Source organism: Heterocephalus glaber, unplaced genomic scaffold (genome assembly GCF_053883595.1).
Source record: "Heterocephalus glaber isolate CG9 unplaced genomic scaffold, H.glaber_assembly_v1.0 deba00000071, whole genome shotgun sequence".
In the NCBI taxonomy this organism is placed as follows: Eukaryota; Metazoa; Chordata; class Mammalia; order Rodentia; family Bathyergidae; genus Heterocephalus; species Heterocephalus glaber.
Window position 1 is genome coordinate 5,183,091 of NW_028258137.1, and position 14,437 is coordinate 5,197,527.

The following is a 14,437-nucleotide window of genomic DNA, read 5'->3' on the forward strand; positions in this document are numbered from 1 at the left end:
GAAAAAAGTCGTCAATAACACAGAAGTCTGTGCTCAGCCTTGATTCACTGTGGCAAATGGATGGGCACACTGGTGCAGATACATGGCCTGAGCTTCCGTGCCTGCTGGAGCAGCTTGGAATCATGGAGACCAGACATACAGGAGATGTAGCAGGCTGGGAGGGAGACCAGACAAGCCTTGGGGAGCAGAGCCAATTTGGGCAGCCCTCTCAATGTGTGTTCTCTCAGATAGAAAAAGAGCATATGCAAGTAGGCCACAGATCCATGACTTTGAAGTATATACAAGAGACAGATGTTCAAGATCACTCAAAAATCACAGCAACAGAAAATTAAACTAGGTATTAGATAGCATTATAAATTCAAATTAATAGAGATTAATACACAATATCGGTGACAGTGTGTAGAAACACTCTATCAATGTAAATGTAAATTGTTGACATTTCTCCCGAGGACTATCTGGCAATTTCCACTAAAATATAAAGTGCTCATAAGCTTGCACCCAGCCACCCTACTTCTGTAGTTTTATGATATAGATATATTTGTATAGATATACAAACAGGACAGCCAGGCATGGATGTGCATTCCTGTAATCCCAGCACCTGGGAGGCTGAGGCAAAAAGATCACAGGAGTTTGAGGCTAGTCTGAGCTACATAGTGCGTTCAAAGCCAGCATGAACTGCACAGTGAGACCCTGTCCAAATAAATAAATAAATAAATAAATAAATAAATAAATAAATAAATAAATGCAGACAACACAGGATGGTCATTGCAGCAGAACTGGAAATAGCCAACCACTGAAATAAACTTAATGTCTTTCATATGCAATTATGATATACAGTGAAATGTATTAATATGGAATGATTACTACATGGTTAACAACAAAAAAAGACAGAAGTGGATTACTTTTTTAAAAAATAAATATACATATGTGTACATATATATGCATAAGTTTATATACATAGAAAATATTTTTGGAAGTAAACAAAGAAACTAATTGAAAGGAGCTACTATTCTGAGAGGGGACTGCCACTGAGAAGCATTTTCATGACATAACCTTTATCCTCTATTTTTACCGTTTTGACTTACTAACTTGAAACTGGAAGTGAAATAACTTGAAAAAACAACTTCTAAAAATGTGTTTTTACTGTAAGACTGATCATGGCAGCAAATGTAAAAAGTAATATAAAAAATAATAACAACCAACATACGACTAGCAATTTCTACTCCATACAACATCAGTCATCTATTTCTTTGATGTGGGCAGGGAGGAATGATTTCTAGCTCCATTTCTCAAATAAGGAAGCTAGAGCCAAAGAGAGTCTTTGAATTGCCCAAGGTCATCTGAGAGGTCATCTGGAAAAAAATGTCTTACTTTACCATTGTTCATGTACAAATCTTGAAGAAAAGAAGTGGTGGAAAAGGGATCCTACTTTCCAGGCTCCAAATCCAGGGATCTTTTCTTTCCACATCTCTCTCTGCTTCACAAGAATAAAAACCCTTGGTTTCCATTTTAGAAAGAAACAAAGCAATAATGAAGTTTTAAAGAAAAGTGAGAAATAATGTTTGACAAATACAGAAAAAGAAAAGGTTACAGTGGTCTTTCAAGTGCCAAAAGTTAGACTGGGATGAAGGAGGTTGAGACAGCGAAGGAGAATGATTACCCCAGAACCTGAGAGATGATGCTTCTCTTCTTCATTCTGCATTCTCTGCTGAAGCTTTCTCATTGCTCAATCCAGAAGAAAAAGAACCTCACATTCTTTTCTCTTCGCCAAAGAGAGCCTGCAGAGAGTCCCTGGAAAAGGAGAAGAGAGTTTGCAGGGCTCTTTGTCCACTAGGGATGGGGTGAGGAGAAAGATAATGGGAGAGTTATCAAGATGGCTAAAAGAGAAGGCAGTCTGCCCTTGCTGGCCCTGCAGAGACACTGTGATTTAGCCCCTGAGATAAGATGGCCTTGCCTCTCAAACTCCTTGCTGTTGAATAGGCAAATCACTCCCTCTACAGAGCTCCTTTCTTTAGAAAGTTTGAGAAACTGCTGAACCTCATCTCAGTGTTCATCATACTTTAGCACTGCATGCTCCTTAGGAGAATGTTCGCAGTTAAGTAATCTATTAAAAAGCAAATTATGAGTATGAAATGAGATGGACATGCATGTCTACATATTCTTTTGTAATTAAATTCTTTTATGGGTACATTGCAGGTATACAACACAATTACATTTCTCATTGAGAATTGTACCTTTACATAATGCATCTTGGTTCTTATTTTTTCCCGATTCCTAGCCCTCCCTTCACCCCCTCCACCCTTCCCTATTTACAAAGACTTTATTTCCATTTTTTCCATTTCTCAGCATTTTTCCTTTCTCTTCTTTCCTTTCCCCTGCCCCTCCAACTACCCCCACCCCTTTGGACCTTTTCTTCCTATCTTGCATTATTGATTATTCATTCTAATCATTGGTACATTTTAGTATACAATATAATGACATTCATCATTGGAAATTTGCACCTTTGCATAGTCTCTCTTGGTTCTTATTTTTCACCCTTGCCCAGCCCTCCCTTCAACCCCTCCAGTCCTCCCTATTTACAAAGATTTTGTTCCTATTTTTCCATTTTCTCATATTAATCCCATTCCCTTCTATCCTTTCCCCTAGCCCTCCCACTTTCTTCACCTTTGCCCCTTTTGTTCCTATTTCACATTACCTATTATACATTTAGACCATATTTACACTTTTAGTTTCTCACACCAGAGAAACTATTTGGTATTTATACATGTGTGTCCTATTTATTTCACTTAAGAGTATCGCCTCAATGTGCATCCACTTAGCTATAAATGTCTCTAACTTCTCATCTTATATGGCTGAGTAGTACTCCATTTTATTAAAAAACCACATTTCCTTTATCCAGTCTCCAGTTGATAGGCATTTGGGCTGTTTCCAAGTTTTAGCTTTCACAAACTGTGCTGCTATGAACACAGGTGCACATATATCACTGTGGTATGATTCTTTTAATTCTTTGGGGAAGATCCCCAGCAGTGGAATAGCGGGGTCAAATGGGACTTCCAGTCCTAGTTCTTTGAGGTATCTCCATACTGATTTCCACAGTGCTTGCACCAGTCTACACTTCCACCAGCAGTGGAGCAGGGTTCCTCTTTCCCCACAGCCCCACCAGCATTTGTTATTGGTTGATTTCATGATAGCAGCCATTCTTTCTGGAGTGAAGTGAAATCTCAGTGTTGTTTTCATTTGCATCTCTCAAATGACCAGTGATGTTGAAGATTTTTTCATGTATTTATTTGGTATTTCTACTTCTTTGTCTGAGAAATGTCTGTTCATTTCAGATGCCCATTTTGGGATTGGGTCTTTAAATTTGGGAGGTCTGATCTTTTTAAGTTCTTTATAGATTCGAGATAGTGCATGTCTACATATTCATCTATCATGCTATGGCTTGGATATGGTTTAAGTGTGCCCCTCAAGGCCTCCTGTCTTAAAATTTAATCATTGTGAGATATTGAGAGAGTAGAAAGTTAATCTATGATGTTTAGAGGTGAGGCCTCTGGGAGATGGTCAGGATTAGACTAAGTTGTCAACATGGATGCCCTATTATTGAACCCTGGTGGCCATATGAGAAGAGGGATAAAGACCAGAAAAGAGATAAACAAACACATGTGCTCTTGTCTCTTTCAGTGTAATGCCCTGTGCTACCTCAAGACTTTGCCTATGAGAAGGCCATCACCAGATGTGACCTTTCAACAGTGTACCTCCAGAACTGTGAACCAAAATAAATTCCTTTCCTTCATACTTACTCAGTGTAGTGTTGTATTATTAGCAACAGAAAACATACTGGTACATGTAATAAGTGTATGTTATTTTTATATTCATAAATGTATTTTTTTCAAGTATATTGAGAGAGGGTTGAAAAAGAACTGTACTGGAATTAGTGTCTGAGAGGGATGTATGTGAACTCTTGCTTGAAGTCAAGGTCCAGAATTATAACCACTTTGGCTAGCATTTCTACCTCCTTGGTTCTCCAGGACTGGAGACTTTTTATAGTTCTCTAGCACCCAGAATTGTCATTTCCACTAAACAGAGTCACAAGATGGTAACCCAAATAGCTTTTCATCTGAGAACTTCTTGTCAGCTTTCTCCTAATTAACACGTAGATTTATTGTGAGCATAGCAACATTCTATAGCATTGATCCTTTAATTTGGGTAGAATTGGTGTTCATTTCAAACAAATGAAGTCACAAAGTGATGGAGTAAATTCTGAGCTCTGGTTCTTTGCTACTGACAAGGACACCCACTTTGGCCAAGCTTTAGCTGGGCTTCTAAAAACGTTCTTCATGACTAAGTGTCATCCTTCGTCTGTTGAGGGTATTTTTAGCAAGAATGATTTCAGGTCAGTTCAGCAAGAATCCCCTACCCTTGGTATACCGCCAATCAATTTCCTCTTCTACAATCCCTGCAACCTAACCAACTTCTTCTTGTAATTTTGTCCTCTCTCTCACCCTGTCTGCTGGTTATAAATGCCAAGTTAGCCCTGCTGTAGTAGAACTTGAGTTCGATCTTCCTTCCCTATTGCAATAGTATTGACTCCTATTGCAATCAAGTTGCCCTACCAATTTTTAACATGGATCTAGTACAATTTCTCTTTAGCACTATTCAAAATATGGGCAATGTTCCAGCAGCATCAGCATCGCTCAGGTGCTTGTTAGAAAAACACAGTGTCAGACTCCACCCTAGACCATCTGAGTCAGAATCTCTACTTTAACAAGATCCCCAGGTAATATGTTTGACCTTACAGTTAAAGAAGCACTGCCTTTGTCAACATGACCCAGTTCATTCAATACATATGAGCCCTTAATACTAGATTTTCAGAGCATTCCCCATAGAACCAACCACTGTGGATCAGCTGAGGATTCATCACTTAATGCTCTCTATCATTTTAACTCTCATCCTGTCAATCTCTTTACTCACTCCCTCCTGGATATCATTTTCTGTGGGCTCTGCCTCCTCCATGAGTTGTGCACTATTCCTTTCTCTCATTGCACGTGTCTGGGGTAAGGAGGACTCTTATTCCTCCCTGGGAGGGAGTTTCAAAAGGCAATTGGACATTTAACACACCCAAGATTAATTTCTTGTTGGTATATCCTCAGCCAGTGTATTTCCATTATTCTTCCTGAGCAAAATAAAGTCCTTCTTCTATCACACCCTGGGGAGCTAGAATAGGTATGATAGTGATGGGACTTGTTTTATCAGGCATGTGATACGGATAATCATTTGATCTAATGAACTAACTACATTTAAGAGAGGAAAACCCCAGGTCATCTATGTAGTGCCAAGTCTGGATTAGGGTAACCAAAGCCCACTTACACTAAAAAAAATTTTGACATTCAAATTTAACTAGGTGTCCTATGTTTAAGGGCAACGCCAGCCTGGTATGGATTGCAGGCTGAGACCTCTTATTTCTCTCTCCCAACCAGAACAGATATTTTATTGGGCAGGTTTATTCTTTCCCTCTCATCTCTTAAGTGGATGAGGCTTCTTATTGGGAAAGGGAAGTAAAGTCTAAGCTTGGATATAAATGGAAATTATTTTGACAAAAAAAGATCTTTTATTCTGCATGAAGCTTTATCCAGATACCCTCCTTTTAACCGATCTTGGGATGTTTTATTGCTTGCTTAGGAAATATCATAAAATCACTAAAATACTCTATAATTCAGCAAAATAAACTCTTTCCTGATGTTTCTTATGTTTTTTTTTGGATTCCACAGAATTTATAAATACATCCAGTGACAAAATTATGGTCCTTCCCCCTTTTGACTCCCAACCCCACCAACTTCCCCCACCCTTACCTGATGAAAGAAAATGCCTCTCTCCATCAAACCCACTCATTGTTGTTTATGTTCCTGACTTCTATCCCTATCCGTTCTTCTTCTATAGTTATGTGTAATTTATGGATTTTGGTGGTTTTGACTATGAGCTCCCTGAGAGCAGGAATAAGTAGCCCTTCAACCCTGGCCCCAGACCCTCTAAATATGGTTTCTGAATAAGTCCTATACAGCTTCACTGCAGCTGGACTCTGACTTGACTCTCCCAGGCTGTGACTGGAGCTGAAAATGAGATGGCATTCGTTTGGTCCAGAACCCCTGCCAGGGCTTGCAGCTACAAAAACCACTGACAACACTCTTTACAGTACACTCTCAAAAGACTTTCTTTGGCCTCTGAATGTATTGGTGCTTTTGAAATAGATGCAAGCCCTTCCATGCCTGCTGGGTTCCATTTTATAATCCATGGCAACCATTAATAAGAAAAAAAAAGACTCTCATATGCTACCACTTTAGCCGCTTTCTTATTCAGAACTAGGAATGACTCCCAGGATGTGGGACCTCCAACCTCTCAGGCAGGAGAGAAATGAAACCCTTTTTATGCTGTTTTTTCAGACTTATGGAGCCCAGGGTAGAATACTACCAGTCACAGCCAGCTGCAAGGTTCTATACAGTTCAGAAGGAAAAGTCCATTGAACAGAGGCTTCCATGTGCATAGAGGGCCAAGTGTGCTGGAGACACTACATTCATCCCTACTGAGTCTCAGAACCTCAAAACGAGCTGAGGCCCCATAGCCCAGGAGAGGGCAATGATCTTGAAGATGTTCCCATGGCCACTTTATCCCAATCTCATTCTCCCAGATCCTACAATCCACCCTAGCTAGGTGAGCTTCTTTCTCCTCTTCCTGAGAAAAGGGCCCAGGGTAAATAATTTTCAGGAGAGAAGCCTTCAACCTATAAAATCCGCCAACTTTATTCTTTATTCCCAGCGTCTTTCGAGGAACTTACTCATACTCATTATCCCACCAAGAAAAAGCAGCAGCATTCTTTCAGGAGTGGATATTGATTGCCTTATAGCCACCCCCTGTCATTCTGAGGCTGTCTTAGTTCCCTAATCCACTCGCCTCAGCATCCCAGGCCAAGCCAATCATAGTCCTCATCCCTCTAGCAACAGTAATTGGTGCCAGGAGAGAGTTTGTGACTCCAGGTGAGCTGTCTAGAGCTTTTCCTATGACTTATGAACAAACATTAGGTAAAAGCAAATACTGCCCTTCTCTTGGGGATGCTGAGCTAGGAGGAGGAGAATCGGAGGCTGTAACAAGGAACTTCCTGCAGAAGAAATCAAACAAAATTGGAGAATAGGCAGACATATATCATTCTCTTTGCCAAGATTCTGGATCTGCTAGTTCTTCCCTTGATCTTGTAAGCTAATCCACTCTCTTTTCCCTCTTTTGCTTAAGCTAGTTGAAGTTAATGTTTTATAACTAACAACAAAAGAATTCATGACTAACATGTTCCTTGAACTTTCCTTCCAACTAGGAGAGAAATGAAGAAAATGGCCTCCTTTTAATCATCTCAGGATAAGGGAGGCACTTGCCAAAAATATGACTATGAATAGCTGAGGAAAGCTGTCCAGAACAATAATTAATAATCCATCAACAATAACAACAACTAACTGTCAGGAGCAATGTTACATGATTTTAGGGAAAAATCATTTGGTTAGCCTAGTTCTCCTGCCTACAGCCCAGCTATGGAATTCCAAGACATAATTCCATTTTGGCCTCTGGTCACAACTGAGACCTCAATGATCCAGTGATGCTGTGATTCTCCAGGACAAAAAACATCCTGGGAGCTAAAAACATCCTGGGAGGAACAAACATCTACTCAGTTCCTCATTGTTCTTGGATTGTTAGATCTTGTTTATGCGGATGTACTGAGCTCTCTGCAAGTCATTTGTTATATTTGTTTCTCCCAATGTACTGAATAAAAGGTGCAGTAAGCTGGGGGCTTTTGTCTTTGCTGCCCAGAGCAGCACTGACCAGACCCAAAGATCAGCTTCTTCTCAGTCTCATTTTTCTACCTTTCCTTTAATTTGCCGTGTACTGCCATGGCTCGCAGGAGACTAGGACTTAACTGCAGAGGTTCTAGTAATGTCCCCTTTCCCTGTTCACTACAACTAACATTTTAGGGCATTTCTGGTCATAGCCATAGTAATCCTGACCCTTCCTAGTCAAAACTCAATTGAAAAGAAGTGGACAAAGCTTTGATCAAACTGAGTCATGTAACAAAGAAGAAATGATCTGAAATATCTGGCAGAACTGAAGTACAAGAATGCCATTTTGGGTGGAAATGTTGCAATGAAACAAATGGAAGAAGTTGAGTTGTTTGAAAGCTACCAGGAGAAAATAATGAAGGAGGCACTTTCTCGTAGATAAGAAGGAGGAAGACAGGAAGTGACTTCTAGCATTCTCTTCCTAAACCACCCTGCTTTATGCCCTGCAACTGAGATAGATAATATTCTCATGGGCCTGCTTAATAACTTCCATTTTTACTTAAAACACTGAACCTGTTGTCTAACCAGGTATACCATAAAAAGAGAATTACTATTTTAACCATTGGCACCTGGGGTTTCTTTTTCTCTTAGTTTGTTATTTTAGAAAAACCCATCTATATTAAGAAACATACTTTGCCAGACTTCTTTGTGTGAAAAATGTAAGACCTCAAACCTGCCTTATGAAGAAGCCAAAAAATAAATACATAAGTAAACTATGCTGCAGAAGAAATTATCCAGAATACTGGAGATGAGATGCTATGGCAGGCAGAAAGCCAGAACCTGCACATTGGGGCACCAATAAGAATTTTTTGTGGTGGAATAGCCAAGGAAGTTTTAAGAACATGATGTCAAATCTACACTTTTAAGATTTTTATATCAAGACATGTAAACATATTCCATATCTTCAATCTTTAATAAAGTCTGACAGACTGTATGCATGGACAAAAAAGAAGGAAACAGGAAGAGCACCATGTCTGGGCTGGCACGGATGGAAGCAAAGAGAACAATGTTGGAGGATGAGATGCAAATGGTCTCGTCAGCAAGAGAAACCTGGCCCAGAAATAAGAAGAGAACCACAACACCCTAAAATGTTTTCATAGAAATTCTATGGAGAACATTAGCTTTTTCACAAGATGTGGGATAGAAGTCTTCAGTCTTAGGTTTCCAAAGGCCTTTGCTTATGACTCACTTGAATACTAAACTATATTTTCATGTACCTTGTAGATTAATAAATGTGGGCTCTGTGAGGACAGGGTCATTTCTTCTCCACCCTAGGACCTGGCACAATGCCTGGAATACTTTTTTTTCTTTTTTTGGTACTGAGAATTGAACTCAGGGACTCCTGCTTGCCAGGCAGACACTGTGCCACTGAGCTACATTCCTGGCCCTAGAATACATGTTTTTAACTGAATAAAAACTTTATTTTTTAGAAAAGTCTTAAAGAGAAAAATCACAAAAACAGTATCGACAGCTTCCTTAAACCCTTACCCAACCTCCCCTATTACTAATCTCTTCCATTAGATGGTATATTTGTCACAATTAATGAACAAAACATTCATGTATTATTATTAACTAAAGCCCATACTTTATTCCTATTACTTGACATTTTACTTAAAGTCCTTTTACTGTTCCAGAATGCCATATTATTTTTAGTTGTCATGTCTCTTTAGGTTCCTCTTGGCTATGACAGTTTCCTACAATTTCCTCATGTTTTGATTACTTTGAAAATGTTGAAGTATTGGTCAAGTGTTTTGTAGATTTCCTACAATTGGAGTTTGTCTGCTATTTTTCTCATGATTTGACCAGGCTTTGGAGAGGAAGCCCATAGAGGTAGAGTGCCAGGTCTTCACATCTTATCAAGGAGACATGCTATCAACATGACTTACCTCTGTTGGTTGCAAGCCTGAGCACCAAACTGAGGTTGTGTTGACCAGCATTCTTACTGCACAGTTATCTTCCTCTACCCTGGGCTCCATGCTTAACTGTAGAAGTTATAACGCACAGCCCACACTGAATGAAGGGAAGTTACACTCTGCCACTTTGGGGCAGAGGATGCACATAAAGTCTTTATATTTCTTCTGCATAGAATATGTGTGTATTCTCCCCTCATATTTATTTATTTGATCATTTATATCAGTAAGAATATATAAATATTGATTTTTATTTTGGGTTATAATCTAATACTACTTTATTTTATTGATAAAATTGTTCCAGGTTTGACCATTGGAAGCTCTTTCATTGGGAGCCTATGTGCCTTTGACATACTCTCATTATTGTGGGGATTTTGCGGGGGGTGGGGAGGTGCTAGGGACTTTGTCACTTTTTTTTTTTTGGTACCGGGGATCAAACTTGGGTCCTTGCGCTTGTGCAGCAGGTGGCAAAACCACTGAGCTAAATCCCTGGTCCCCTTGGGACTTTGTCATTTTTTATGTCGAGAATTTCTTTACTTTATGCCATACAAGATGGCTCCAGGTCAGCCGTGCAGGCGGAGAGAGAGGTCCCTGGCCACCTGGAGCCCTGCTCTGTCCAACCCGCACCATGCCCACCGGCGACCAGCCAGACAGTGAGGACCCCTCACCACTTGCCAAGCCCATGGTGAGCAGCTTAGCAGCCTGCAGCTCCCCCCCACCCACCCCCCTCCTAGCTGTGCTGCTGCTACCTGGTTCCACACCACAAAGGCACAGGGGGGCATAAAGGCCATTGTCCTGAGCTCCAGAAGATACAGCAGAAGTGAATAACAGATAGAGGGCCTCTCTCAGGATCCTTGATGAAAACTGAAGCCCACTGGAAAAGGGAACAGAAGCTCTGCTATAAAGGCACACCAGACCACTGTAGTTGGTAAATTGGAGGGACCATTACCTCCCACTGGAACCTGGACTATCTTCAGGGGAAAGGGCAGCTGGAACCTGCAGTAGAAGCTTGCAGAGCTCAAACCTGCAGGAGGACAGGGAGCTCAACTTGGGACTTGCAGCCAGGAATCTGTGTGAATCTCACAGGTCTGCTACTGCCTTGCTGAGACTCATTGACTTATATCTGCACATGGCTGCCCACATTGTCTATTGTGACAGCAGAGACATACCCTGAAGGAGGCCTTTCATTTTTATTTTTTATTTGTTATTTTCAAAATTATTATTAATATTATTTGCTCTTATTTTTATTTTTTTTCTTTTTCTACTCTTTTTAAATTTTTATTTTTCTCTTCTTTTTTTCTGTCTTTTCTCTTTTCTTTCTCTCTCACACTCAATCTCTTGCTGTCCCACATTGTTCTTCATCTCCCTTTGTGTTCCTGTTCTGGCCCTAATTCAGATTTCTTCTTTATTTTTCTTTTCTTGTCTTTTTCCTTCTCTTGCCTGTGTCCTCTGGCCTCACTGCTAACCTTCCCCTATCCATCCCTCCCCAACTCCTTCTAACTCCCCATCCCAAAAGGTAAAGTTGCTATATTGAAGAGTTTATTCAATATAAACATATGTTGGGCTGGTCCTCAACTGTGATTTAATTCACACAGTCAAAGGTGATAGATTAATAACTACCACAAATTGTCATTTTCTAAGATGCACTTGATGCTATGGTGTTGCTGATTGTATCACTTGGGCTAAGGTGTTGTGATTGCTCTAGTCAGTTGTCCTTCCTGGTATAATGAAAATGAGACAGCCTCAGAGTCATTAGAGACTCAAAACCTAAAGACCAGCTATATCTGGAAGACACCTCTGAAAAGCAATCATTCCATAAGGGTTCTAAATACAAGCAACAAAGATACTTACAATAACCAACTTTGAAGTATCAACCCAGGAATTAAATCAAGGACAGCACCAAAAACAAAAATGAGAAGACATTTAAGCAAGGCACAAACTCAGACTTCCACCCCACCAAAGGTAAATTCTGAGGGAAACAGGGTGGAAAAGTCTGATAATCAACCACCCGGACACCCTGAATGGATAGCACAGGAAGTAACAAAACAGATGAATGAGGCCCTAGAAAAATTCAAAACAGAAATAATTTCCCAGATAACTACAGAGATGGTGAACAGAATGAAAGATGTGATTATAGGCTCTAGGAGAGAAACAGATAAAAAAAAAAAGATGAGCTCAGAAACATGCTGGAAGCTATGAATGCCCAGCATAAGGAAAAAATGGAAACCATGATTGCCCAACATAAGAAAGAAATGGAACAGATTCAAACAGATATTTGGGAGATTAAAAACTCCATTGAAAGCATGCACAGCAGATTAAGGGAATGTGAAGATATAATATCAGATATAGAAGACAGAATTGCAGTGAAGGACCATGATAACAGAGATTTCTTCAGAATAGGGACCATGAGAAATCAATCCAGCAGCTGCTAGATGATGCAAAGAAGAATAACATAGGACTGATGGGATTCCATGAAAAAGCAGGAGAAAGTACAATTGACATAAAAAAAACTATTCACAGAAGTAATAGTAGAAAACTTCCCAGACAGAGGTAGAGAATTGTACATACAGATAAGTGAGGCATAGAGAACTCCAACTAGCCACGATCAAAAAAAAAAAATCTACACCTATACATATAATAGTCAAGATCCCAGAAACCCAACAGAAGAACAAAATCCTACAAGCAGTTAGATAAAAGAAACAAATCATCTACAAAGGAAAGCCCATCAGAATCACAGCAGACTTCTCAACACAAACCCTCAAGTCAAGGAGAGCCTGGAGTAAAGTGTTTCAAGCCCTAAAAGAAAATAACTTCTAACCTAGACTGTTGTGTCCTGCAAAATTATCATTCAAAATCAATGGGGAAATTAGATATTTCCACAACAAAGAACACCTGAGAAATTTCATGAAAACCAAACCAGCACTCCAAAGATGGCTCCAGGATTATGTGGCATATTTCCTACCCTAAATCTTAAGGCTCTAAGAAGACCTAATTTCCTCAGTTGGAGAATGGTATGAAAACCATGATCTTGCACCAGTTGTGTTTATTGTTACTGTAATGTTGTTGCTACTAGATTTACTCTGCTGACCAAACAAGCAAATATGTTAGTATATACAAGTATCTATAAATACTTCTAGATATAATCCATATCTATATGTGTCAGCTTTCTGTCACTATGGCAATTACCTGAGATAATCAACTTGCAGAGAAAATGTTTATTTTGGCTCATGGTGTTGGAGGTCCCAGTCCATGACTGGGTAGCCTGTTGTTTTGAGCAAGAAGAAACATCACAGTGGGAGCAGGTGGTAGAACAAAACCACTCACCTCACTGCTCACCTTTTTCCAGGAGCAAAACAGAGGACAAGGAAGAGGTTGGGGTTCCATTATCCACATCAAAAGCACAGCTCCAATGACCTGGAGACCTTCCACTAGGCACCTCCTCCCAGCAAGAGTACCAGGGATTGGGGACCAAGCTGTTAACACATGGACCTTTGGTTATCCAAACAACAGCAAACTAAGCATGAATTCACACTTATATCTCCAACTCTAATCCATTATCCCATGAATCACTCTTGCTCCTCCCCCTGCTTATCAATAAGTTTACACTCTAGCAGTGAAAAACCTAGTTCCCATCATCTACTGTCCCTTTATCAATTGTTCAATTTCAGTATAAATATTTAACAATACAGAATAACTTATACCGCTTTGCCATGAGATACAACTGTACTAATTAGAATAAAATGCTTATGGACAGCTTCTTTTGCCTTTAATTTTACAATTACCAATATGTCCAAAGTTACTTAGGTCGTTCTCTTTCCATGCCTACCTTCCATTCAATGAGGCTATTTCATATATGTGTAATAAAGTTGGGCTGTTTAGTTAGTCTGAATTCTATCCCAGGATTCCCCTAACTTTTTTTTAACAGTACATGTTTGCTATACATGAAGTTACATTTATCTTAGGAAGTAGGTTCAAGTACTTAACATACCTTTATTCTTTTTATTCCCCTTCCCCTCACCTCCCTCCTCCCTCCCTTCATGTCTGGATCCCCTACCTCCAATTTAATCATTATTAATAATATTATTATTATCATTATTATTTTAGTTCATGTTTGCAATACATAAGGATTACATTCCTTGTGAGTAGTTGGTACATGTACATGACACATCTTAAATCTTTTAAGTCTGCTTCATCTCTCCCCTTCCCCCACCCTTGTTCTCTTGATTCCCTTCTCATTTGCATAAGATCTATTTCCTTGTTTCTTTTTAACAATCTTTTATTTTGCTCTTTATTTGTACTTTAGATTACTTAAATGAGAGAAATCACAAGGTATTTAAGGTTGTGTGTCCAATTTATTTTACTTAACATTATATTTTTAAGGTACATCCATTTTCCTACAAATGTCTTGAATTTATCCTGAGTAGTATTCCATTATGCATAGATAACACATTTTCCTTATCCATTCATCTGTTGATAGACATATAGGCTACTTTCAAGATTTAGCTATTATGAATTGTGCTGCTAGTAACATTGGTATGTATATATCACTGTAATATGATGTCTTTCACTTTTTTGGGAAGAAGGAAATGGCTCTTTGGGTGGTGGAGTTCAATGGATTTTGACAAATACATCATATCATTTGTCAAATTATAATAG

General features: G+C 39.4%; 1 long non-coding RNA gene across 1 annotated transcript in view; it reads right to left on the reverse strand.

Moving 5' to 3' along the window:
* Positions 1–1,124: 1,124 nt before the first annotated feature.
* Positions 1,125–14,437, reverse strand: part of LOC147830586 (uncharacterized) — an 80,862-nt gene continuing 67,549 nt past the window's right edge. Inside the window, exons 4-5 of the long non-coding RNA XR_015450405.1 lie at positions 13,106–13,254; positions 1,125–1,791 (exon numbers count right to left, since the gene is read on the reverse strand). This is a non-coding gene — a long non-coding RNA (uncharacterized LOC147830586). The remainder of the gene's footprint in view (positions 1,792–13,105; positions 13,255–14,437) is intronic.